Raw genomic sequence first — 24,534 nt, 5'->3', positions numbered from 1 at the left:
GATGAATGCGCTGCAGGTGACGTATAAGGGAGGATGTTCCGAGGTGGTTAACGTCCTTACCCCTACTTATTACAGCTTGACAAAGGCAACACACGGCTTGACACCTGTTGTCCGCATTTCTGTTGAAATACTTCCACACCGAAGAGCTGATTTTTTTGGTATTTTCACCAGGCATGTCAATGGCCATATTCCTCCCACGGACAACAGGTGTCTCGCCGGGTGCCTGACTTAAACAAACCACCTCACCATCAGAATCCTCCTTGTCAATTTCCTCCCCAGCGCCAGCAACACCCATATTCTCCTCATCCTGGTGTACTTCAACACTGACATCTTCAATCTGACTATCAGGAACTGGACTGCGGGTGCTCCTTCCAGCACTTGCAGGGGGCGTGCAAATGGTGGAAGGTGCATGCTCTTCACGTCCAGTGTTGGGAAGGTCAGGCATCGCAACCGACACAATTGGACTCTCCTTGTGGATTTGTGATTTTGAAGAACGCACAGTTCTTTGCTGTGCTTTTGCCAGCTTAAGTCTTTTCATTTTTCTAGCGAGAGGCTGAGTGCTTCCATCCTCATGTGAAGCTGAACCACTAGCCATGAAGATAGGCCAGGGCCTCAGCCGTTCCTTGCCACTCCGTGTGGTAAATGGCATATTGGCAAGTTTACGCTTCTCCTCCGACGATTTTTATTTAGATTTTTGAGTCATTTTTTTACTGATCTTTTGTGTTTTGGATTTTACATGCTCTGTACTATGACATTGGGCATCGGCCTTGGCAGACGACGTTGATGGAATTTCATCGTCTCGGCCATGACTAGTGGCAGCAGCTTCAGCACGAGGTGGAAGTGGATCTTGATCTTTCCCTATTTTTGGAACCTCAACATTTTTGTTCTCCATATTTTAATAGGCACAACTAAAAGGCACCTCAGGTAAACAATGGAGATGGATGGATACTAGTATACTTATGGATGACGAGTGACTGACGACACAGAGGTAGCTACAGCCGTGGACTACCGTACTGCGTCTGCTAGTATAGAGATGATAATTAATGATATAAAAAAAAATATATATATAACTACTGTAGGTATATATAATATAATGACGGACCTGGTGGACACTGTCAGCAGACTGCTAAACTACTAGTATGAAGAAGATAGAAAAAAACTTCCACCACAGGTAGGTAGGTATACAATTATGGACGAGCACTGACGACACAGAGATAGCCACAGCCGTGGCCTACCGTACTGCGTCTGCTAGTATAGAGATGATAATTAATGATATAAAAAAAAATATATATAACTACTGTAGGTATATATAATATAATGACGGACCTGGTGGACACTGTCAGCAGACTGCTAAACTACTAGTATGAAGAAGATAGAAAAAAAAAACCACCACAGTTAGGTATACAATTATGGACGAGTGACGACACAGAGGTAGGTACAGCCGTGGACTACCGTACTGCGTCTGCTAGTATAGATAATATACTAAATATATTACTACTGTAGGTATATAATATAATGACGGACCTGGTGGACACTGTCAGCAGACTCCTAAACTACTAGTATGAAGAAGATAGAAAAAAAAACCCCACCACAGGTAGGTATACAATTATGGACGAGCACTGACGACACAGAGGTAGGTACAGCCGTGGACTACCGTACTGCATCTGCTAGTATAGATAATATAATAAATATATTACTACTGTAGGTATATAATATAATGACGGACCTGGTGGACACTGTCAGCAGACTGCTAAACTACTAGTATGAAGAAGATAAAAAAAAAACCCCACCACAGGTAGGTAGGTATACAATTATGGACGAGCACTGACGACACAGAGATAGCCACAGCCGTGGACTACCGTACTGCGTCTGCTAGTATAGATAATATAATAAATATATTACTACTGTAGGTATATAATATAATGATGGACCTGGTGGACACTGTCAGTAGACTCCTAAACTACTAGTATGAAGAAGATAGAAAAAAAAAAACCACCACAGGTAGGTAGGTATACAATTATGGACGAGCACTGACGACACAGAGATAGCCACAGCCGTGGACTACCGTACTGCGTCTGCTAATATAGAGATGATAAAGATGAAAAAAAAAATATAACACTACTGCAGGTAAATATTTATATAATATATGTATGACGGACCTGCTGGACACTGTCAGCAGAATGCATTTATAGAATAAAAAAAAAACACCACAGGAGTGTTTAACTTTTTCAGGCAGACAATATACTGGTGGTCACACTGGCAGCAAAAGTGTGCACTGTACTCCTGCTATAACTGCTCCCCAGTCTCCCCCACAATTAAGCTGTGTGAGCAGTGAGCACTCAGCACAGTCAGATATACATAGATGATATATCATGCAGCACACTGAGGCTGAGCACAGATATGGTATGTGTATCGTTTTTTTTCAGGCAGAGAACGGATTATAAATAATAAAACTGGTGGTCACTATCAGCAAAACTCTGCACTACTGAGTACTCCTGACAAGTTCAACTGCTCCCCAAATTAGTAGTAAATCAAATGTCACTCGTCTCTATCTTCTAATCTAAACGGAGAGGACGCCAGCCACGTCCTCTCCCTATCAATCTCAATGCACGTGTGAAAATGGCGGCGACGCGCGGCTCCTTATATAGAATCCAAGTCTCGTGAGAATCCGACAGCGGGATGATGACGTTCGGGCGCGCTCGGGTTAACCGAGCAAGGCGAGAGGATCCGAGTCTGCTCGGACCCGAGCAAAAAAGGGTGAAGTTCGGGCGGGTTCGGATTCCGAGGAACCGAACCCGCTCATCTCTTATGGCCACCCAGCATGACGCCTCCCTTCTTGACCATGCTGTAATTGCAGTCGCACTGCAGTTCAGCGTGATCATAAAAAATGGTGTAGCCTCCTGCTGGTGCAGACTGTATGTGCGCGCAGGAAGCCGCCACCATTTTTGTGATCACAGCGGCTGAATGTGATGTCATACAGCTGCTGTGACCACGCCCCCTGTGTCTCCTCCATTGCAGACCCCATTTTGAAGCCTTGCCCCCGCACCGCTCCATCCCTGACTTGGAAATGGAGTGTTGCTGACCCCCCTCTCCCCCCCTGCCCCGATTGACAGGCAGAGGCGATCGCATTCTCTGCGGGGTGCCGCAGAAAATGCAGGCACATGCGTATGCTCTTAGCAATTTTTGCAGTTGGATCACTTATTGTGATTGCAATCCAACCTGAATCAGGCCCTATTACCTATCACAATGCGCTGCGGGCAGTACAAAATTGGTTTAATATAGGAGAAAAACCCCCAGACCTGTGCTCCTTAACTGTACCTGGTGGCTAGTGGAGCGGCTGCCCAGTAATCAGTGTCCACGCCAGTGCGCACACGGTCCACCCCCTACGGCCACGCTCCCCTTCATCAGCGGCCTCGTGATCCGGAAGGGCGGTGTGTGTGTGACTGACCTTAGGAAGAAACCGGAGCCTCCGCTGCAGTGACCCAGCAACCAGGGCACGGGAGTATACAGCGCCGCTGGGAGTGATGAAGCTGCAGTAAAGATGTCTATTAGACCTAGCCTGCTGCAGCCCTTGTAGATTCTCATAAAACAAGTTCTTCTTTTCTTGTCAAAATGAATAGCTAAGAATTGGCTTCCTGAGGCAGGCCCCTGTTAAGTGGCCTGCTACTGAAGGCACCAACTACAAACTGAGCTCCCTGTTCATGGAAGCGGGGTTATAGAGGAGGATGCGCTGAGCATCTTGGGAACAGTCAAAAGCTTTGAGTCGGTTGGTGCCTCAGATCAAGATCCTACTCTACACCCCAATGTGAATCCTTGTGGAGTCCTGTGTACCCCACAGAAGAAATTAATGTGTCACACCCATTGGCAGCAACCTTAGAATAGCTGCTGATGGGCACAATTGAGAAAGGAAGGGGGGGGGGACATTTGAATCCAGCACATAGATGCAATTCAAATATGTAATTTGTACCTTCCTATTTTAAAATATAATGGATGAACTTCACCCTGTGAGAACAATCTTCATGATCAAGAGATCTCATATGCAAAATAAGTATGAGTTGGGATAGGGCTGGGGAGGGTGGCTGCTCGGGCAGCCCCTCCCCCATCAAGTTAAGGAGATTCAACTGAGGAAGCACAAGGGAACTCTCGTCTGGGGACAACAACTGCAGGGAGACCACATCTTTTCAGATGAACATGGGAGGGCGGAAGGCTGCCTAATACTGAAGCACCATCAAATATCAAACCATATGCAACAACTAGTACAAGCATTCCTGGGGGAAGGTCTGCAGCAGACGGATTTGCATACGGTGATGTCATCCAAGCAGTGGGCCAAAGTTGGCTGGAACCCTCATCTGCATATGAAAAGAGAAAAGGGGCATGCAGGGCATGGCGGCCTTTTGCGGTGCTTGGATGACCCCTAGTTCGCATTAAACACCCCCACCCTCCTTTGGTGTGGGGCTCATGTTGGCTATGCCCCAGCCCCTGAAGCATTCAAGCTGATTTCTTGCAGCAGCTGGGCACTGTAACAGCTCCAGAGCTGCTCTGTAAGGCAACTAAAAGGGTGTGGGCCCTGCAGCACTACCTGTAGTTCGCATTGTGCGTTGGAAGGCACAAAGTAAGCAGACGGGAGAAGTCAGGATAGTGCGCAAGGGCATAGAAGGGAGTGGCTCCAGAAAAGAGAAGTGGAAACAGACAGCAAACTAGGCTGGAGAGAGACCTGAGACAAAGAGATCTGAATTATACGAGAGCCGACCAGGGGAAACACAAATTATGCAATCAAGTTTCCCACATTTGGGGAAATCACAGGAGCAGCACACCCAGAGTGCAATGGGTGAGCCTTGCCCTGGGAGAAGCACCTTCATGATCATAGTATCTCACCTGGCAGGTAAGTAGGAGTTGGGCTAGAGCTGGGGAGGGTCACTGCTCGGGCACCCCCCTGTCAAGTGAAGGAGATCCAACTGAGGCAGCACAAGGGAACTCTCGAAAGAAGAACAAGGCTAGAGGAATATATGAGACAAAGAAATCTGACTTTTACCAGAGCTGACCAGAGGAAAACACAAACACAGTCCCCCACTACCACAAAAAATGCAGGCGAGTTTCCCACATTTGGGGAAATCACAGGGGTCAGCATACCCAGAATGCAATGAATGAACCTCACCCTGGGTGAACAATCTTCATGACCATGGTGTCTCCTATGCAAAATAAGTATGATTTGGGATAGGGCTGGGAGGGCCGCTGCTCAGGCACATCTCTGTCAAGTAAAGGAGATTCAACTGAGGCAGCACAAGGGAACTCTCATCTGGGGACAACAACTGCAGGGAGAACACATATTTTCAGATGAACATGGGAGGGCAGAAGGCTGCCTAATACTGAAGCACCCCCAAACAACAAACCAAATGCAACAACTAGTGCAAGCATTCCTGGGGCAAGGCCTGCAGCAGATGGATTTGCATATGGTGATGTCATCCAAGCAGTGGGTCAAAGTTGGCTTCAACCCTCATCTGCATATGAAAAGAGAAAAGGGGCGTGCAGGGCATGGCGGCCTTTTGCGGTGCTTGGATTACCCCTAGTTCGCATTAAACACCCCCACCCACCTTTGGTGTGGGGCTCATGTTGGCCATGCCCCATCCCCTGAAGCATTCAAGCTGATTTCTTGCAGCAGCTGGGCACTGTAACAGCTCCAGAGCTGCTCTTTAAGGCAAGTAAAAGATTGTGTGGGCCCTGCAGCACTACCTGTAGTTTGCATTGTGCATTGGAAGGCACAAAGTAAGCAGACGGGAGGAGAAGTCAGGATAGTGCACAAGGGTATAGAAGGGAGGGGCTCAAGATAAAAGAAGTGGAAACAGACAGCAAACTAGGCTGGAGAAAGACCTGAGACAAAGAGATCTGAATTATACGAGAGCCGACCAGAGGAAACACAAATTATGCAGTCAAGTGTCCCACATTTGGGGAAATCGTAGGAGCAGCACACCCAGAGTGCAATGGGTGAGCCTTGCCCTGGGAGAAGCACCTTCCTGATCATAGTATCTCACCTGGCAGGTAAGTAGGAGTTGGGCTAGAGCTGGGGAGGGTCGCTGCTCGGGCACCCCCCTGTCAAGTGAAGGAGATCCACCTGAGGCAGCACAAGGGAACTCTCGAAAGAAGAACAAGGCTAGAGGAAAATCTGAGACAAAGAAATCTGAGTTTTAACAGAGCTGACCAGAGGAAAGCACAAACACAGTCCCCCACTACCACAAATAATGCAGTCGAGTTTCCCACATTTGGGTAAATCACAGGGGTCAGCATACCCAAAATGCAATGAATGAACCTCACCCTGGGAGAACAATCTTCATGACCATGGTATCTCCTATGCAAAATAAGTATGATTTGGGATAGGGCTGGGGAGGGCCGCTGCTCATGCACATCTCTGTCAAGTAAAGGAGATTCAACTGAGGCAGCACAAGGGAATTCTCATCTGGGGACAACAACTGCAGGGAGAACACATATTTTCAGATGAACATGGGAGGGCAGAAGGCTGCCTAATACTGAAGCACCCCCAAACAACAAACCAAATGCAACAACTAGTGCAAGCATTCCTGGGGGAAGTTCTGCAGAAGACGGATTTGCATACGGTGATGTCATCCAAGCAGTGGGCCAAAGTTGGCTGGAACCCTCATCTGCATATGAAAAGAGAAAAGGGGTATGCAGGGCATGGCGGCCTTTTGCGGCGCTTGGATGACCCTTAGTTCGCATTAAACACCCCCACCCTCCTTCGGTGTGGGGCTCATGTTGGCCATGCCCCATCCCCTGAAGCATTCAAGCTGATTTCTTGCAGCAGCTTGGCACTGTATCAGCTCCAGAGCTGCTCTGTAAGGCAAGTAAAAGGGTGTGGGCCCTGCAGCACTACCTGTAGTTTGCATTGTGCATTGGAAGGCACAAAGTAAGCAGACAGGAGGAGAAGTCAGGATAGTGCACAAGGGTATAAAAGCGAGTTTCCCACATTTGGGAAAATCACAGGGGTCAGCATACCCAGAATGCAATGAATGAACCTCACCCTGGGAGAACAATCTTCATGACCATGGTATCTCCTATGCAAAATAAGTATGATTTGGGATAGGGCTGGGGAGGGCCGCTGCTCAGGCACATCTCTGTCAAGTAAAGGAGATTCAACTGAGGCAGCACAAGGGAACTCTCATCTGGGGACAACAACTGCAGGGAGAACACATATTTTCAGATAAAAATCTTGGTCATGCTCTGGTTTCTCTTCAGAACGAACAAATCTTTCGCCTTTTATTAAAGATTTCCGTGGAGAGGAGCAAAACCGAGTTTTATCTCAATTTTTGCATGCCCCATCTTTTTGGGGTTTCTTTTATCGGTTTAAAGATAGAATGAGTGTGCTTTAATGTAAGCTCATTTGCATAGAAATGACAGTAAATGTTTGTTTCTTTTCAAACAGAACTTTCTTGACCATGCTACTTGCTTGAAAGATCTGGGAGCACATGGAATACAGTACAAACCATGCTTATAGCAAGGAGAAGCCAGGTGAGAAATCTGCTTACTTTCAAGTTGGGCGCTCACTTTGATCTGAATGAGGACTGCTGACACAGCATTTAGGCGACAGGTGGAATCTTGGTCATGCTCTGGTTTCTCTTCAGAACGAACAAATCTTTCGCCTTTTATTAAAGATTTCTGTGGAGAGGAGCAAAACTGAGTTTTATCTCAATTTTTGCATGCCCCATATTATTGGGGTTTCTTTTATCAGTTTCTTGTTAGCTTTAATGTAAGTTTATTTGCATAACAATGACTATAAATGTCTGTTTCTTTTCAAGCAGAACTTTCTTGACCATTCTAATTGCTTGAAAGATCTGGGAGCACATGGAAAAGAGTACAAACCATGTTTATAGCAAAGGGAAGCCTGGTGAGAAATCTGCTTTCTTTCTTTCAAATTGGGTGCTCACTTTGAGCTGAATGAGGATTGCTGGCATGGCACTCAGGCGACAGGTGGAATCTTGGTCATGCTCTGGTTTCTCTTCAAAACGAACAGATCTTTCGCCTTTTACTAAAGATTTCCGTGGAGAGGAGCAAAACTGAGTTTTATCTCAATTTTTGCATGCTCCGTCTTATTGGGGTTTCTTTTATCGGTTTAAAGATAGAACGAGTGTGCTTTAATGTAAGCTCATTTGCATAGAAATGACAGTAAATGTTTGTTTCTTTTCAAACAGAACTTTCTTGACTATACTAATTGCTTGAAAGATCTGGGAGCACATGGAAAAGAGTACAAACCATGTTTATAGCAAGGGGAAGCCTGGTGAGAAATCTGCTTTCTTTCTTTCAAATTGGGTGCTCACTTTGAGCTGAATGAGGACTGCTGGCATGGCACTCAGGCGACAGGTGGAATCTTGGTCATGTTCTGGTTTCTCTTCAGAACGAACAAATCTTTCGCCTTTTACTAAAGATTTCCGTGGAGAGGAGCAAAACTGAGTTTTATCTCAATTTTTGCATGCCCCATCTTATTGGGGTTTTATTTTATCGGTTTAAAGATAGAACGAGTGTGCTTTAATGTAAGCTCATTTGCATAGAAATGACAGTAAATGTTTGTTTCTTTTCAAACAGAACTTTCTTGACCACACTAATTGCTTGAAAGATCTGGGAGCACATGGAAAAGAGTACAAACCATGTTTATAGCAAGGGGAAGCCTGGTGAGAAATCTGCTTTCTTTCTTTCAAATTGGGTGCTCACTTTGAGCTGAATGAGGACTGCTGGCATGGCACTCAGGCGACAGGTGGAATCTTGGTCATGTTCTGGTTTCTCTTCAGAACGAACAAATCTTTCGCCTTTTACTAAAGATTTCCGTGGAGAGGAGCAAAACTGAGTTTTATCTCAATTTTTGCATGCCCCATCTTATTGGGATTTTATTTTATCGGTTTAAAGATAGAACGAGTGTGCTTTAATGTAAGCTCATTTGCATAGAAATGACAGTAAATGTTTGTTTCTTTTCAAACAGAACTTTCTTGACCACACTAATTGCTTGAAAGATCTGGGAGCACATGGAAAAGAGTACAAACCATGTTTATAGCAAGGGGAAGCCTGGTGAGAAATCTGCTTTCTTTCTTTCAAATTGGGTGCTCACTTTGAGCTGAATGAGGATTGCTGGCATGGCACTCAGGCGACAGGTGGAATCTTGGTCATGCTCTGGTTTCTCTTCAAAACGAACAGATCTTTCGCCTTTTACTAAAGATTTCCGTGGAGAGGAGCAAAACTGAGTTTTATCTCAATTTTTGCATGCTCCGTCTTATTGGGGTTTCTTTTATCGGTTTAAAGATAGAACGAGTGTGCTTTAATGTAAGCTCATTTGCATAGAAATGACAGTAAATGTTTGTTTCTTTTCAAACAGAACTTTCTTGACTATACTAATTGCTTGAAAGATCTGGGAGCACATGGAAAAGAGTACAAACCATGTTTATAGCAAGGGGAAGCCTGGTGAGAAATCTGCTTTCTTTCTTTCAAATTGGGTGCTCACTTTGAGCTGAATGAGGACTGCTGGCATGGCACTCAGGCGACAGGTGGAATCTTGGTCATGTTCTGGTTTCTCTTCAGAACGAACAAATCTTTCGCCTTTTACTAAAGATTTCCGTGGAGAGGAGCAAAACTGAGTTTTATCTCAATTTTTGCATGCCCCATCTTATTGGGGTTTTATTTTATCGGTTTAAAGATAGAACGAGTGTGCTTTAATGTAAGCTCATTTGCATAGAAATGACAGTAAATGTTTGTTTCTTTTCAAACAGAACTTTCTTGACCACACTAATTGCTTGAAAGATCTGGGAGCACATGGAAAAGAGTACAAACCATGTTTATAGCAAGGGGAAGCCTGGTGAGAAATCTGCTTTCTTTCATTCAAATTGGGTGCTCACTTTCAGCTGAATGAGAACTGCTGGCATGGCACTCAGGCGACAGGTGGAATCTTGGTCATGCTCTGGTTTCTCTTCAGAACTAACAAATATTTCGCCTTTTATTAAAGATTTCCGTGGAGAGGAGCAAAACTGAGTTTTATCTCAATTTTTGCATGCCCCATATTATTGGGGTTTCTTTTATCAGTTTAAAGACAGAACGAGTGTGCTTTCTTGTTAGCTTTAATGTTAGTTTATTTGCATAACAATGACAGTAAATGTTGTTTCTTTTTAAACAGAACTTTCTTGACAATGCTACTTGCTTAAAGGTCTGGGAGCACATGGAAAACAGTACAAACCATGCAGTATCACAAGAGCCTTTATTTGATCTTTCATGAAGATAGAGCAGAATTGAGGACACGTCAACAATTTCTGCCGAAGGTGGTTCATCTTTCCACATGGTGCCTTTGGCCACTGACACCTTCGTTGAGTCAAAGTCTCTGGCTGTGGTCAGAACTTTGAAAATGTATGTCACCAGAACGGTTCAGATTAGGAAAACAGAGGCTCTGTTTGTCCTGTATGCTCCCAACAGGATTTGGTGTCCTGCTTCCATGCAGACCATTATGCGCTGGATCTGTGGTAAGATTCAGCATGCTCGTTCCACGGCAGGATTGCCGTTACTGAAGTAGGTGAAGACCCATTCTACTAGAAAGGTGGGTTCATCCTTGGCAGCTGGTCGGGGAGTCTCGGCATTGCAACTTTGCCGAGCAGCTATTTAGTAAACACTTTTGCTAAGTTTTACAAGTTTGATACCTTGGCTGATGATAACCTTAAGTTGGGTCATTCGGTGCTGCAGAGTCGTACGCACTCTCCCACCCGTTCAAGAGCTTTGGTATAACCCCATGGTTCTTAATGTGACCCCAGCATCCTCTAGGTCGTATGAGAAAATAGGATTTTAATACCTACCGGTAAATCCTTTTCTCTTAGTCTGTAGAGGATGCTGGGCACCCGTCCCAGTCCATACTGTGTCTGCAGTTATTACTTGTGGTTATACACATGTTGTGTTATGGTTCTGGTCAGCTTTTTGCTGCAATTGTTCATGCCGTTGGCTTGTGTTCTGCTGAATGCCACGTTCTGCGGAATGTTTAAGGTGTGAGCTGGTAAGATGCTCACCTTAGTTTAACAATAAATCCTTTCCTCGAAATGTCCGTCTCCCTGGGCACAGTTCCTATAACTGGAGTCTGGAGGAGGGGCATAGAGGGAGGAGCCAGTTCACACCCTTTGAAAGTCTTAAAGTGCCCATGTCTCTTGCGGATCCCGTCTATACCCCATGGTTCTTAATGTGACCCCAGCATCTTCTACGGACTAAGAGAAAAGAATGCCCTTGCGCACTATCCTGACTTCTCCTCCCGTCTGCTTACTTTGTGCCTTCCAACGCACAATGCGAACTACAGGTGGTGCTGCAGGGCCCACACCCTTTTACTTGCCTTACAGAACAGCTCTGGAGCTGTTACAGTGCCCAGCTGCTGCAAGAAATCAGCTTGAATGCTTCAGGGGATGGGGCATGGCCAACATGAGCCCCACACCAAAGGAGGGTGGGGGTGTTTAATGTGAACTAGGGGTCATCCAAGCACTGCAAAAGGCCGCCATGCCCTGCATGCCCCTTTTCTCTTTTCATATGCAGATGAGGGTTCCAGTCAACTTTGGCCCACTGCTTGGATAACATCACCGTATGCAAATCCGTCTGCTGCAGACCTTCCCCCAGGAATGCTTGTACTAGTTGTTGCATATGGTGCTTCAGTATTAGGCAGCCTTCCGCCCTCCCATGTTCATCTGAAAAGATGTGGTCTCCCTGCAGTTGTTGTCCCCAGACGAGAGTTCCCTTGTGCTTCCTCAGTTGAATCTCCTTAACTTGACGGGGGAGGTGCTGCCCGAGCAGCCCTCCCCAGCCCTATCCCAACTCATATTTATTTTGCATATGAGATCTCTTGATCATGAAGATTGTTCTCACAGGGTGAGGTTCATCCATTATATTTTAAAATAGGAAGGTACGAATTACATATTTGAATTGCATCTATGTGCTGGATTCAAATGTCCCCCCCCCCTTCCTTTCTCAATTGTGCCCGTCAGCAGCTATTCTATGGTTGCTGCCAATGGGTGTGACACATTAATTTCTTCTGTGGGGTACACTGGACTCCACAAGGATTCACATTGGGGTGTAGAGTAGGATCTTGATCTGAGGCACCAACCGGCTCAAAGCTTTTGACTGTTCCCAAGAAGCTCAGTGCATTCTCCTCTATAACCCCGCTTCCATGAACAGGGAGCTCAGTTTGTAGTTGGTGCCTTCAGTAGCAGGCCAATTAACAGGGGCCTGCCTCAGGCAGCCTATTCTTAGCTATTAATTTTGACAAGAAAAGAAGAACTTGTTTTATGAGAATCTACAAGGGCTGCAGCAGGCTAGGTCTAATAGACATCTTTACTGCAGCTTCATCACTCCCAGCGGCGCTGTATACTCCCGTGCCCTGGTTGCTGGGTCACTGCAGCGGAGGCTCCGGTTTCATCCTAAGGTCAGTCACACACACACCACCCTTCCGGATCACGAGGCCGCTGCTGAAGGGGAGCGAGGCCGTAGGGGGTGGGCCGTGTGCGCACTGCGGTGGACACTGATTACTGGGCAGCCGCTCCACTAGCCACCAGGTACAGTTAAGGAGCACAGGTCTGGGGGTTTTTCTCCTATATTAACCCAATTTTGTACTGCCCGCAGCGCATTGTGATAGGTAATAGGGCCTGATTCAGGTTGGATTGCAATCACAATAAGCGATCCAACTGCAAAAATTGCTAAGAGCATACGCATGTGCCTGCATTTTCTGCGGCACCCCGCAGAGAATGTGATCGCCTCTGCCTGTCAATCGGGGCGGGGAAGGGGGGGAGAGGTGGGTCAGCAACACTCCATTTCCAAGTCAGGGATGGAGCGGTGCGGGGGCAAGGCTTCAAAATGGGGTCTGCAACGGAGGAGACACAGGGGGCGTGGTCACAGCGACTGTATGACATCACATTCAGCCGCTGTGATCACAAAAATGGTGGCGGCTTCCTGCGCGCACATACAGTTTGCACCAGCAGGAGCCTACACCATTTTTTATGATCACGCTGAACTGCAGTGCGACTGCAATTACAGCATGGTCAAGAAGGGAGGCGTCATGCTGGGTGGCCATGCCCTGTCACTTTGCAGGAGCCAGCACCGCTCACACACTAGTCCCCGGGTGCAGCCCCCAACCCCCGGGACACCCGGAGCAACAAAATGTAGATTCAGGCCACCAGGCCACGCCCCTACCTATGAAACCATGCCTCCTTTTTACCATTGCACTGCTTATCTGCGCGCACTGCATTACAATCTCCCTCGCCACCTCTCTGGGTGTCACCAGTGATAGTGACACCTCTGCCATGCTTGTAGCAGCTGGTCCTAAGATCTACGCCTCAAACCCTGAGTGTTTGCCCTTGTGACTTGTTGATCATCATAGCGAAGCAGATGCTTACAGAAAACTGCAGGGGCTTAGATTGAAAATAAAAAAATTGATAGGGTATAAGGTAGAGAGGAGCGGGTTCGGTTCTCCGAGAACCGAATTCCCCACGAACTCCACGTGGTTTACACTGGTCCGAGGCAGGCTCGGTTGTTCCCGCCTGACTCGGAAAACCTGAACAAGGGAAAATGTCATCATCCCGCTGTCGGATTCTCGCGAGATTCGGATTCCATATAAAGAGCTGCGCGTTGCTGCCATTTTTACTCGTGCATTGAAGAGAGAGCGGAGAGGACGTGGCTATGTTCTCTCAGTGGAAATCTCAATATCAGTGCTCAGTATCAGTGGTTACTTATTGCTGCTCAGTAATACTAGTAGTGTGTCTCTCCTGCTCAGTGTCAGTTCTCAGTAGTATCCTCATCAGTGCTCAGTATCACTGTTCATTGTCTTGTGCTGCATTGTGTTGCTCAGCATAATACAGTACATTACTAATAGTCCAGTGCTGCATCTTGCTGCTCAGTGTCAGTTCTAGTATCCTCATCAGTGCTCACTATCACTGCTCATTGCATTGTGGTGTTCTGTATACTACAATAACATAGTAATATAGTAACATAGTTTTTGAGGTTGAATAGAGGCAAATTGCCCATCGTGTTCAACCTGTTTTAAGTTGTGATGATTCTACATACTTGCTGAATAATGTTTTATGACTAGTTAGCTACTATAACTCATGTTACCCCCGGATTAACCATGTTGATATTTTAAGTATTATAACCTTGGATAGCTTTTTCATTCAGAAATGTATCCATTCCTTTTTTAAATCCAATTACAGAGTCCGCCATTACCACCTTCCCTGGCAGGGAATTCCACATCCTGATTGCCCTAACAGCGAAGAAACCTTTCCTCCATTGCGTTCTGAACTTTCCTCCAGTCGCAGCGAGTGACCACGTGTTCTTTTAATAAATAATTCCTCTGATAACTCTTTGTTATGTATCTTTACATATTTGAAGATATTAATAATATCTCCTCTTAGGCACCTCTTTTCTAGTGTATAAATATTCAGCCTAGTAAGTCTTTCCTTATAGTCCAGTACTTTAAGGCCTTTAATCAATTTAGTCTTCAGGATCTCTGACACTTCCATGAGCAGCAGAGTAGTGCAATGGAAGCATGCTGGGCCCATAACCCAGAGGTCGATTGATCGAAACTATCCTCTGCTATGTGCATTTTTTTTTTTATAATTAAAGTAATCAAAAACTGGGATTGATATTTTGGCACTTTTATTTTTACTTAAAGTACAATAACTTTTATCATTTTAATTTGTTTTAATAGTATATTGACAGCATTGTTTTCTTTAAAAAATCCACTTAATTTTCTTTACCCTATTACTGAAATGGTAATTGACAAAAACAAACTACATTGTCACCAGAAGAGCAATGCAAAATGTACAAGTGATATATGAAAATCATCTTCCATCTTGAATTTCAATGATGCATTGGGACAACAATTTGTGAGAAACATCTTCACCCATAAAGAAAGATTTTCTTAATTCCTTACCTGTGTGCTGATTAGATATCACCTTGTTTTCACATTAAACAGACTTCCCCATGAGGAAGCAGCAAGGATGCAGTGACGTTTCCTGGTGTCAACCTGTATTATTTCAGTAGACATTGAAATGAGGATGCATCTTTGATGCCTTTCCAATGAAGCAAGTTTAATTCAGTAATAGGTGAAAAACCATTCCTACAAAGGTGTTAATCAGAGACTTGGCTTTGTGGACACTTTTCAGAGAGCAAATTTGTTAGCATAAACATAAAATCAGAAAATGAAGAGCTGTTTAATCACTCAATTGGACTTTTCTGCCAGCATAATTTTTTTTCTCTGCAACTCACTGCTAAATTGTGCTTCCTAGCTGTTTTTTTTATAAAATCACTTAATCAAATCTAACTCTGATTACATCAGAGAAGGCCAGGTACCCTACACCATAAGGGGGGTTTTTGAAATTTTGACTTGTCTACTTAAAGATCACCAAAATCTGATTACAAGGTCAATTACATCCCTGGGTGGGATTGAACCACCAACCTTTTGGTTAATAGCCAAACATGCTAACCGATTGCGCCACAGAGACACCTTGCGAAAGTCAATACTGACAAAGGCTAATAAGCATTCATCTAGAACGTTTCCTAGAAAAACTTTAAAAAGTCAATAATCTGGAGAATTTTTGTAAGAAACACATTGGTACTTTCCCATGATGAGTGAGTGCTTCAGGATTTCTTGCACTTACATGGGCTATTAACCAAAAGGTTGGTGGTTCAATCCCACCCAGGGATGTAATTGACCTTGTCATCAGATTTTGGTGATCTTTAAGTAGACAAGTCAAAATTTCAAACCCCCTCTTATGGTGTAGGGTACCTGGCCTTCTCTGACGTAATCAGAGTTAGATTTAATTAAGTGATTTTATAAAAAACAGCTAGGAAGCACAATTTAGCAGTGGGTTGCAGAGAAAAAAATAACATTTTAAACCTACCGGTAATTTTTTTTTCTCGTAGTCCGTAGAGGATGATGGGGACTCCGTAAGGACCATGGGGGATAGACGGGCTCCGCAGCAGACATGGGCACTTTAAGAAAGACTTTAGATCTGGGTGTGCACTGGCTCCTCCCTCTATGCCCCTCCTCCATACCTCAGTTAGAGAAACTGTGCCCAGAGGAGACGGACAGTACGAGGAAAGGATTTTTGTTAATCCAAGGTCAAGATTCATACCAGCCACACCAATCACACCGTATAACTTGTGATATACTACCCAGTTAACAGTATGAAAACAACATAGCATCAGTCCAAGACCGATGAAAACTAACATATAACCCTTATGTAAGCAATAACTATATACAAGTCTTGCAGAAGTAGACCGCACTTGGGACGGGCACCCAGCATCCTCTACGGACTACGAGAAAAAGATTTACCGGTAGGTTTAAAATCTTATTTTCTCTTACGTCCTAGAGGATGCTGGGGACTCCGTAAGGACCATGGGGATTATACCAAAGCTCCCAAACGGGCAGGAGAGTGCGGATGACTTTGCAGCACCGATTGAGCAAACAGGAGGTCCTCCTCAGCCAGGGTATCAAACTTATAGAACTTTGCAAAGGTGTTTGAACCAACTTTGACCCACTGCTTGGATGACATCACCATATGCAAATCCATCTGCGGCAGGCCTTCCCCCAGGAATGCTTGCACTAGTTGTTGCATTTGGTTTGTTGTTTGGGGGTGCTTCAGTATTAGGCAGCCTTCTGCCCTCCCATGTTCATCTGAAAATATGTGTTCTCCCTGCAGTTGTTGTCCCCAGATGAGAGTTCCCTTGTGCTGCCTCAGTTGAATCTCCTTTACTTGACAGAGATGTGCCTGAGCAGCGGCCCTCCCCAGCCCTATCCCAAATCATACTTATTTTGCATAGGAGATACCATGGTCATGAAGATTGTTCTCCCAGGGTTAGGTTAATTCATTGCATTCTGGGTATGCTGACCCCTGTGATTTCCCCAAATGTGGGAAACTCAACTGCATTATTTGTGGTAGTGGGGGACTGTGTTTGTGCTTTCCTCTGGTCAGCTCTGGTAAAAGTCAGATTTCTTTGTCTCAGATCTTCCTCTAGCCTTGTTCTTCTTTCGAGAGTTCCCTTGTGCTGCCTCAGTTGGATCTCCTTCACTTGACAGGGGGGTGCCCGAGCAGCGACCCTCCCCAGCTCTAGCCCAACTCCTACTTACCTGCCAGGTGAGATACTATGATCATGAAGATGCTTCTCCCAGGGCAAGGCTCACCCATTGCACTCTGGGTGTGCTGCCCCTGCGATTTCCCCAAATGTGGGAAACTTGACTGCATAATTTGTGTTTCCCCTGGTCGGCTCTCATATAATTCAGATCTCTTTGTCTCAGGTCTCTCTCCAGCCTAGTTTGCTGTCTGTTTCCACTTCTTTTTTCTTGAGCCCCTCCCTTCTATACCCTTGTGCACTATCCTGACTTCTCCCGTCTGCTTACTTTGTGCCTTCCAACGCACAATACAAACTACAGGTAGTGCTGCAGGGCCCACACCCTTTTACTTGCTTTACAGAGCAGCTCTGGAGCTGTTACAGTGCCCAGCTGCTGCAAGAAATCAGCTTGAATGCTTCAGGGGCTGGGGCATAGCCAACATGAGCCCCACACCGAAGGAGGGTGGAGGTGTTTAATGCGAACTAGGGGTCATCCAAGCGCCGCAAAAGGCCACCATGCCCTGCACACCCCTTTATTCTTTTCATATGCAGACGAGGGTTGAAGCCAACTTTGACCCACTGCTTGGATGACATCACCATATTCAAATCCATCTGCTGCAGGCCTTCCCCCAGGAATGCTTGCACTAGTTGTTGCATTTGGTTTGTTGTTTGGGGGTGCTTCAGTATTAGGCAGCCTTCTGCCCTCCCATGTTCATCTGAAAATATGTGTTCTCCCTGCAGTTGTTGTCCCCAGATGAGAGTTCCCTTGTGCTGCCTCAGTTGAATCTCCTTTACTTGACAGAGATGTGCCTGAGCAGCGGCCCTCCCCAGCCCTATCCCAAATCATACTTATTTTGCATAGGAGATACCATGGTCATGAAGATTGTTCTCCCAGGGTTAGGTTCATTCATTGCATTCTGGGTATGCTGACCCCTGTGATTTCCCCAAATGTGGGAAACTCAACTGCATTATTTGTGGTAGTGGGGGACTGTGTTTGTGCTTTCCTCTGGTCAGCTCTGGTAAAAGTCAGATTTCTTTGTCTCAGATCTTCCTCTAGCCTTGTTCTTCTTTCGAGAGTTCCCTTGTGCTGCCTCAGTTGGATCTCCTTCACTTGACAGGGGGGTGCCCGAGCAGCGACCCTCCCCAGCTCTAGCCCAACTCCTACTTACCTGCCAGGTGAGATACTATGATCATGAAGATGCTTCTCCCAGGGCAAGGCTCACCCATTGCACTCTGGCTGTGCTGCCCCTGCGATTTCCCCAAATGTGGGAAACTTGACTGCATAATTTGTGTTTCCCCTGGTCGGCTCTCATATAATTCAGATCTCTTTGTCTCAGGTCTCTCTCCAGCCTAGTTTGCTGTCTGTTTCCACTTCTTTTTTCTTGAGCCCCTCCCTTCTATACCCTTGTGCACTATCCTGACTTCTCCCATCTGCTTACTTTGTGCCTTCCAACGCACAATGCAAACTACAGGTAGTGCTGCAGGGCCCACACCCTTTTACTTGCTTTACAGAGCAGCTCTGGAGCTGTTACAGTGCCCAGCTGCTGCAAGAAATCAGCTTGAATGCTTCAGGGGCTGGGGCATAGCCAACATGAGCCCCACACCGAAGGAGGGTGGAGGTGTTTAATGCGAACTAGGGGTCATCCAAGCGCCGCAAAAGGCCGCCATGCCCTGCACACCCCTTTTTTCTTTTCATATGCAGACGAGGGTTGAAGCCAACTTTGACCCACTGCTTGGATGACATCACCATATGCAAATCCATCTGCTGCAGGCCTTCCCCCAGGAATGCTTGCACTAGTAGTTGCATTTGGTTCGTTGTTTGGGGGTGCTTCAGTTTTAGGCAGCCTTCTGCCCTCCCATGTTCATCTGAAAATATGTGTTCTCCCTGCAGTTGTTGTCCCCAGATGAGAGTTCCCTTGTGCTGCCTCAGTTGAATCTCCTTTACTTGACAGAGATGTGCCTGAGCAGCGGCCCTCCCCAGCCCTATCCCAAATCATACTTATTTTGCATAGGAGATACCTTGGTCATGAAGATTGTTCTCCCAGGGTGAGGTTCATTCATTGCATTCTGGGTATGCTGACCCCTGTGATTTCCCCAAATGTGGGAAACTCGACTGCATTATTTGTGGTAGTGGGGGACTGTGTTTGTGCTTTCCTCTGGTCAGCTCTGGTAAAAGTCAGATTTCTTTGTCTCAGATCTTCCTCTAGCCTTGTTCTTCTTTCGAGAGTTCCCTTGTGCTGCCTCAGTTGGATCTCCTTCACTTGACAGGGGGTGCCCAAGCAGCAATCCTCCACAGCTCTAGCCCAACTCCTACTTACCTGCCAGGTGAGATACTATGATCTTCACTGTTAGAGCAATCAGGATGTGGAATTCCCTGCCAGGGAAGGTGGTAATGGCGGACTCTGTAATTGGATTTAAAAAAGGAATGGATACATTTCTGAATGAAAAAGCTATCCAAGGTTATAATACTTAAAATATCAACATGGTTAATCCGGGGGTAACATGAGTTGTAGTAGTTAACTAGTCATAAAACATTATTCAGCAAGTATGTAGAATCATCACAACTTAAAACAGGTTGAACACGATGGGCAATTTGCCTCTTTTCAACCTCAAAAACTATATTACTATATGTTACTATATTACTATGTTACTGTAGTATACAGAACACCACAATGTAATGAGCAGTGATAGTGAGCACTGATGAGGATACTAGAACTGACACTGAGCAGCAAGATGCAGCACTGGACTATTAGTAATGTACTGTAGTATGCTGAGCACCACAATGCAGCACAAGACAATGAGCAGTGATACTGAGCACTGATGAGGATACTACTGAGAACTGACACTGAGCAGGAGAGACACACTACTAGTATTACTGAGCAGCAATAAGTAACCACTGATACTGAGCACTGACATTGAGATTTCCACTGAGAGAACATAGCCACGTCCTCTCCGCTCCCTCTTCAATGCACGAGTAAAAATGGCGGCAACGCGCAGCTCTTTATATGAAATCCGAATCTCGCGAGAATCCGACAGCGGGATGATGACATTTTCCCTTGTTCAGGTTTTCCGAGTCAGGCGGGAACAACCGAGCCTGCCTCGGACCAGTGTAAACCACGTGGAGTTCGTGGGGAATTCGGTTCTCGGAGAACCGAACCCGCTCCTCTCTACCTTATACCCATATATTTTTTTATTTTCAATCTAAGCCCCTGCAGTTTTCTGTAAGCATCTGCTTCGCTATGATGATCAACAAGTCACAAGGGCAAACACTCAGGGCTTGAGGCGTAGATCTTAGGACCAGCTGCTACAAGCATGGCAGAGGTGTCACTATCACTGGTGACACCCAGAGAGGTGGCGAAGGAGATTGTAATGCAGTGCGCGCAGATAAGCAGCGCAATGGTAAAAAGGAGGCATGGTTTCATAGGTAGGGGCGTGGCCTGGTGGCCTGAATCTACATTTTGTTGCTCCGGGTGTCCCGGGGGTTGGGGGCTGCACCCTGGGACTAGTGTGTGAGCGGTGCTGGCTCCTGCACAGTGACAGGACATGGCCACCCAGCATGACGCCTCCCTTCTTGACCAATCTGTAATTGCAGTCGCACTGCAGTTCAGCGTGATCATAAAAAATGGTGTAGCCTCCTGCTGGTGCAGACTGTATGTGCGCGCAGGAAGCCGCCACCATTTTTGTGATCACAGCGGCTGAATGTGATGTCATACAGCCGCTGTGACCACGCCCCCTGTGTCTCCTCCGTTGCAGACCCCATTTTGAAGCCTTGCCCCCGCACCGCTCCATCCCTGACTTGGAAATGGAGTGTTGCTGACCCCCCTCTCCCCCCCTGCCCCGATTGACAGGCAGAGGCGATCGCATTCTCTGCGGGGTGCCGCAGAAAATGCAGGCACATGCGTATGCTCTTAGCAATTTTTGCAGTTGGATCGCTTACTGTGATTGCAATCCAACCTGAATCAGGCCCTATTACCTATCACAATGCGCTGCGGGCAGTACAAAATTGGTTTAATATGGGAGAAAAAACCCCAGACCTGTGCTCCTTAACTGTACCTGGTGGCTCGTGGAGCGGCTGCCCAGTAATCAGTGTCCACGCCAGTGCGCACACGGTCCACCCCCTACGGCCACGCTCCCCTTCATCAGCGGCCTCGTGATCCGGAAGGGCGGTGCGTGTGTGACTGACCTTAGGAAGAAACCGGAGCCTCCGCTGCAGTGACCCAGCAACCAGGGCACGGGAGTATACAGCGCCGCTGGGAGTGATGAAGCTGCAGTAAAGATGTCTATTAGACCTAGCCTGCTGCAGCCCTTGTAGATTCTCATAAAAAAAGTTCTTATTTTCTTGTCAAAATTAATAGCTAAGAATAGGCTGCCTGAGGCAGGCCCCTGTTAAGTGGCCTGCTACTGAAGGCACCAACTACAAACTGAGCTCCCTGTTCATGGAAGCGGGGTTATAGAGGAGAATGCGCTGAGCATCTTGGGAACAGTCAAAAGCTTTGAGCCGGTTGGTCCCTCAGATCAAGATCCTACTCTACACCCCAATGTGAATCCTTGTGGAGTCCAGTGTACCCCACAGAAGAAATTAATGTGTCACACCCATTGGCAGCAACCTTAGAATAGCTGCTGATGGGCACAATTGAGAAAGGAAGGGGGGGGGGGGACATTTGAATCCAGCACATAGATGCAATTCAAATATGTAATTTGAACCTTCCTATTTTAAAATATAATGGATGAACTTCACCCTGTGATAACAATCTTCATGATATAGAGATCTCATATGCAAAATAAGTAAGAGTTGGGATAGGGCTGGGGAGGGTGGCTGCTCAGGCAAGCCCCTCCCCCGTCAAGTTAAGGAGATTCAACTGAGGAAGCACAAGGGAACTCTCGTCTGGGGACAACAACTGCAGGGAGACCACATTTTTTCAGATGAACATGGGAGGGCGGAAGGCTGCCTAATACTGAAGCACCATCAAATATCAAACCATATGCAATAACTAGTACAAGCATTCCTGGGGGAAGGTCTGCAGGAGACGAATTTGCATACGGTGATGTCATCCAAGCAGTGGGCCAAAGTTGGCTGGAACCCTCATCTGCATATGAAAAGAGAAAAGGGTTATGCAGGGCATGGCGGCCTTTTGCGGCGCTTGGATGACCCCTAGTTCGCATTAAACACCTCCACCTTCCTTCGGTGTGGGGCTCATGTTGGCTATGCCCCAGCCCCTGAAGCATTCAAGCTGATTTCTTGCAGCAGCTGGGCACTGTAACAGCTCCAGAGCTGCTCTGTAAGGCAAATAAAAGGGTGTGGGCCCTGCAGCACTACCTGTAGTTCGCATTGTGCGTTGGAAGGCACAAAGTAAGCAGACGGGAGAAGTCAGGATAGTGCGCAAGGGCATAGAAGGGAGCGGCTCAAGAAAAGAGAAGTGGAAACAGACAGCAAACTAGGCTGGAGAGAGACCTGAGACAAAGAGATCTGAATTATACGAGAGCCGACCAGGGGAAACACAAATTATGCAGTCAAGTTTCCCATATTTGGGGAAATCGCAGGGGCAGCACACCCAGAGTGCAATGGTTGAGCCTTGCCCTGGGAGAAGCACCTTCAAGATCATAGTATCTCACCTGGCAGGTAAGTAGGAGTTGGGCTAGAGCTGGGGAGGGTCGCTGCTCGGGCACCCCCCTGTCAAGTGAAGGAGATCCAACTGAGGCAGCACAATGGAACTCTCGAAAGAAGAACAAGGCTAGAGGAAGATCTGAGACAAAGAAATCTGACTTTTACCAGAGCTGACCAGCGGAAAACACAAACACAGTCCCCAACTACCACAAATAATGCAGGCGAGTTTCCCACATTTGGGTAAATCACAGGGGTCAGCATACCCAGAATGCAATGAATGAACCTCACCCTGGGTGAACAATTTTCATGACCATGGTGTCTCCTATGCAAAATAAGTATGATTTGGGATAGGGCTGGGGAGGGCCGCTGCTCAGGCACATCTCTGTCAAGTAAAGGAGATTCAACTGAGGCAGCACAAGGGAACTCTCATATGGGGACAACAACTGCAGGGAGAACACATATTTTCAGATGAACATGGGAGGGCAGAAGGCTGCCTAATACTGAAGCACCCCCAAACAACAAACCAAATGCAACAACTAGTGCAAGCATTCCTGGGGGAAGGCCTGCAGCAGATGGATTTGCATATGGTGATGTTATCCAAGCAGTGGGTCAAAGTTGGCTTCAACCCTCATCTGCATATGAAAAGAGAAAAGGGGCGTGCAGGGCATGGCGGCCTTTTGCGGTGCTTGGATGACCCCTAGATCGCATTAAACACCCCCACCCTCCTTTGGTGTGGGGCTCATGTTGGCCATGCCCCATCCCATGAAGCATTCAAGCTGATTTCTTGCAGCAGCTGGGCACTGTAACAGCTCCAGAGCTGCTCTGTAAGGCAAGTAAAAGGGTGTGGGCCCTGCAGCACTACCTGTAGTTTGCATTGTGCATTGGAAGGCACAAAGTAAGCAGACGGGAGGAGAAGTCAGGATAGTGCACAAGGGTATAGAAGGGAGGGGCTCAAGAAAAAAGAAGTGGAAACAGAGAGCAAACTAGGCTGGAGAGAGACCTGAGACAAAGAGATCTGAATTATACGAGAGCCGACCAGAGGAAACACAAATTATGCAGTCAAGTGTCCCACATTTGGGGAAATCATAGGAGCAGCACACCCAGTGTGCAATGGGTGAGCCTTGCCCTGGGAGAAGCACCTTCCTGATTATAGTATCTCACCTGGGTGTGCTGCCCCTGCGATTTCCCCAAATGTGGGAAACTTGACTGCATAATTTGTGTTTCCCCTGGTCGGCTCTCATATAATTCAGATCTCTTTGTCTCAGGTCTCTCTCCAGCCTAGTTTGCTGTCTGTTTCCACTTCTTTTTTCTTGAGCCCCTCCCTTCTATACCCTTGTGGACTATCCTGACTTCTCCTCCTGTCTGCTTACTTTGTGCCTTCCAATGCACAATGCAAACTACAGGTAGTGCTGCAGGGCCCACACCCTTTTACTTGCCTTACAGAGCAGCTCTGGAGCTGTTACAGTGCCAAGCTGCTGCAAGAAATCAGCTTGAATGCTTCAGGGGCTGGGGCATGGCCAACATGAGCCCCACACCGAAGGAGGGTGGGGGTGTTTAATGCGAACTAAGGGTCATCCAAGCGCCGCAAAAGGCCGCCATGCCCTGCATACCCCTTTTCTCTTTTCATATGCAGATGAGGGTTCCAGCCAACTTTGGCCCACTGCTTGGATGACATCACTATATGCATATCCGTCTTCTGCAGACCTTCCCCCAGGAATGCTTGTACTAGTTGTTGCATTTGGTTTGTTGTTTGGGGGTGCTTCAGTATTAGGCAGCCTTCTGCCCTCCCATGTTCATCTGAAAATATGTGTTCTCACTGC

At 46.6% G+C, this 24,534-nt stretch overlaps 18 non-coding genes and 3 pseudogenes across 18 annotated transcripts; 13 read left to right on the top strand and 8 right to left on the bottom strand.

Moving 5' to 3' along the window:
• Positions 1-4,727: 4,727 nt before the first annotated feature.
• LOC135029351 (U1 spliceosomal RNA) lies at positions 4,728-4,890 on the bottom strand. The gene has a single exon (XR_010225500.1). It is a non-coding gene; the product is annotated as a U1 spliceosomal RNA (small nuclear RNA).
• Positions 4,891-5,042: 152 nt separating this feature from the next.
• On the bottom strand, positions 5,043-5,206 carry LOC135029270 (U1 spliceosomal RNA). The gene has a single exon (XR_010225428.1). It is a non-coding gene; the product is annotated as a U1 spliceosomal RNA (small nuclear RNA).
• A 675-nt stretch (positions 5,207-5,881) lies between these two features.
• Positions 5,882-6,044, bottom strand: LOC135029314 (U1 spliceosomal RNA). The gene has a single exon (XR_010225469.1). It is a non-coding gene; the product is annotated as a U1 spliceosomal RNA (small nuclear RNA).
• A 152-nt stretch (positions 6,045-6,196) lies between these two features.
• Positions 6,197-6,360, bottom strand: LOC135029250 (U1 spliceosomal RNA). Its single transcript, XR_010225409.1, has one exon. It is a non-coding gene; the product is annotated as a U1 spliceosomal RNA (small nuclear RNA).
• Positions 6,361-6,953: 593 nt separating this feature from the next.
• On the bottom strand, positions 6,954-7,081 carry LOC135029388 (U1 spliceosomal RNA; annotated as a pseudogene).
• A 144-nt stretch (positions 7,082-7,225) lies between these two features.
• LOC135029417 (U5 spliceosomal RNA) lies at positions 7,226-7,341 on the top strand. Its single transcript, XR_010225551.1, has one exon. It is a non-coding gene; the product is annotated as a U5 spliceosomal RNA (small nuclear RNA).
• Positions 7,342-7,611: 270 nt separating this feature from the next.
• On the top strand, positions 7,612-7,727 carry LOC135029427 (U5 spliceosomal RNA). Its single transcript, XR_010225561.1, has one exon. It is a non-coding gene; the product is annotated as a U5 spliceosomal RNA (small nuclear RNA).
• Positions 7,728-7,991: 264 nt separating this feature from the next.
• On the top strand, positions 7,992-8,107 carry LOC135029420 (U5 spliceosomal RNA). The gene has a single exon (XR_010225554.1). It is a non-coding gene; the product is annotated as a U5 spliceosomal RNA (small nuclear RNA).
• A 274-nt stretch (positions 8,108-8,381) lies between these two features.
• LOC135029399 (U5 spliceosomal RNA) lies at positions 8,382-8,497 on the top strand. Its single transcript, XR_010225535.1, has one exon. It is a non-coding gene; the product is annotated as a U5 spliceosomal RNA (small nuclear RNA).
• Positions 8,498-8,772: 275 nt separating this feature from the next.
• On the top strand, positions 8,773-8,888 carry LOC135029409 (U5 spliceosomal RNA). Its single transcript, XR_010225543.1, has one exon. It is a non-coding gene; the product is annotated as a U5 spliceosomal RNA (small nuclear RNA).
• Positions 8,889-9,163: 275 nt separating this feature from the next.
• Positions 9,164-9,279, top strand: LOC135029419 (U5 spliceosomal RNA). Its single transcript, XR_010225553.1, has one exon. It is a non-coding gene; the product is annotated as a U5 spliceosomal RNA (small nuclear RNA).
• A 274-nt stretch (positions 9,280-9,553) lies between these two features.
• Positions 9,554-9,669, top strand: LOC135029398 (U5 spliceosomal RNA). The gene has a single exon (XR_010225534.1). It is a non-coding gene; the product is annotated as a U5 spliceosomal RNA (small nuclear RNA).
• A 275-nt stretch (positions 9,670-9,944) lies between these two features.
• Positions 9,945-10,060, top strand: LOC135029434 (U5 spliceosomal RNA). The gene has a single exon (XR_010225567.1). It is a non-coding gene; the product is annotated as a U5 spliceosomal RNA (small nuclear RNA).
• Positions 10,061-16,804: 6,744 nt separating this feature from the next.
• LOC135029342 (U1 spliceosomal RNA) lies at positions 16,805-16,968 on the top strand. Its single transcript, XR_010225494.1, has one exon. It is a non-coding gene; the product is annotated as a U1 spliceosomal RNA (small nuclear RNA).
• A 152-nt stretch (positions 16,969-17,120) lies between these two features.
• Positions 17,121-17,262, top strand: LOC135029321 (U1 spliceosomal RNA; annotated as a pseudogene).
• Positions 17,263-17,954: 692 nt separating this feature from the next.
• On the top strand, positions 17,955-18,118 carry LOC135029297 (U1 spliceosomal RNA). Its single transcript, XR_010225453.1, has one exon. It is a non-coding gene; the product is annotated as a U1 spliceosomal RNA (small nuclear RNA).
• Positions 18,119-18,270: 152 nt separating this feature from the next.
• Positions 18,271-18,412, top strand: LOC135029355 (U1 spliceosomal RNA; annotated as a pseudogene).
• A 692-nt stretch (positions 18,413-19,104) lies between these two features.
• On the top strand, positions 19,105-19,268 carry LOC135029464 (U1 spliceosomal RNA). Its single transcript, XR_010225596.1, has one exon. It is a non-coding gene; the product is annotated as a U1 spliceosomal RNA (small nuclear RNA).
• Positions 19,269-22,574: 3,306 nt separating this feature from the next.
• Positions 22,575-22,737, bottom strand: LOC135029368 (U1 spliceosomal RNA). Its single transcript, XR_010225516.1, has one exon. It is a non-coding gene; the product is annotated as a U1 spliceosomal RNA (small nuclear RNA).
• Positions 22,738-22,889: 152 nt separating this feature from the next.
• Positions 22,890-23,053, bottom strand: LOC135029286 (U1 spliceosomal RNA). The gene has a single exon (XR_010225443.1). It is a non-coding gene; the product is annotated as a U1 spliceosomal RNA (small nuclear RNA).
• A 674-nt stretch (positions 23,054-23,727) lies between these two features.
• On the bottom strand, positions 23,728-23,883 carry LOC135029392 (U1 spliceosomal RNA). Its single transcript, XR_010225528.1, has one exon. It is a non-coding gene; the product is annotated as a U1 spliceosomal RNA (small nuclear RNA).
• Positions 23,884-24,534: the final 651 nt, after the last annotated feature.

The sequence above is a fragment of the Pseudophryne corroboree genome, unplaced genomic scaffold (genome assembly GCF_028390025.1).
Source record: "Pseudophryne corroboree isolate aPseCor3 unplaced genomic scaffold, aPseCor3.hap2 scaffold_485, whole genome shotgun sequence".
Taxonomy (NCBI): Eukaryota; Metazoa; Chordata; class Amphibia; order Anura; family Myobatrachidae; genus Pseudophryne; species Pseudophryne corroboree.
The sequence above is the reverse complement of the archived record's forward strand: the minus strand, read 5'-3'. Positions and strand labels throughout refer to the sequence as shown.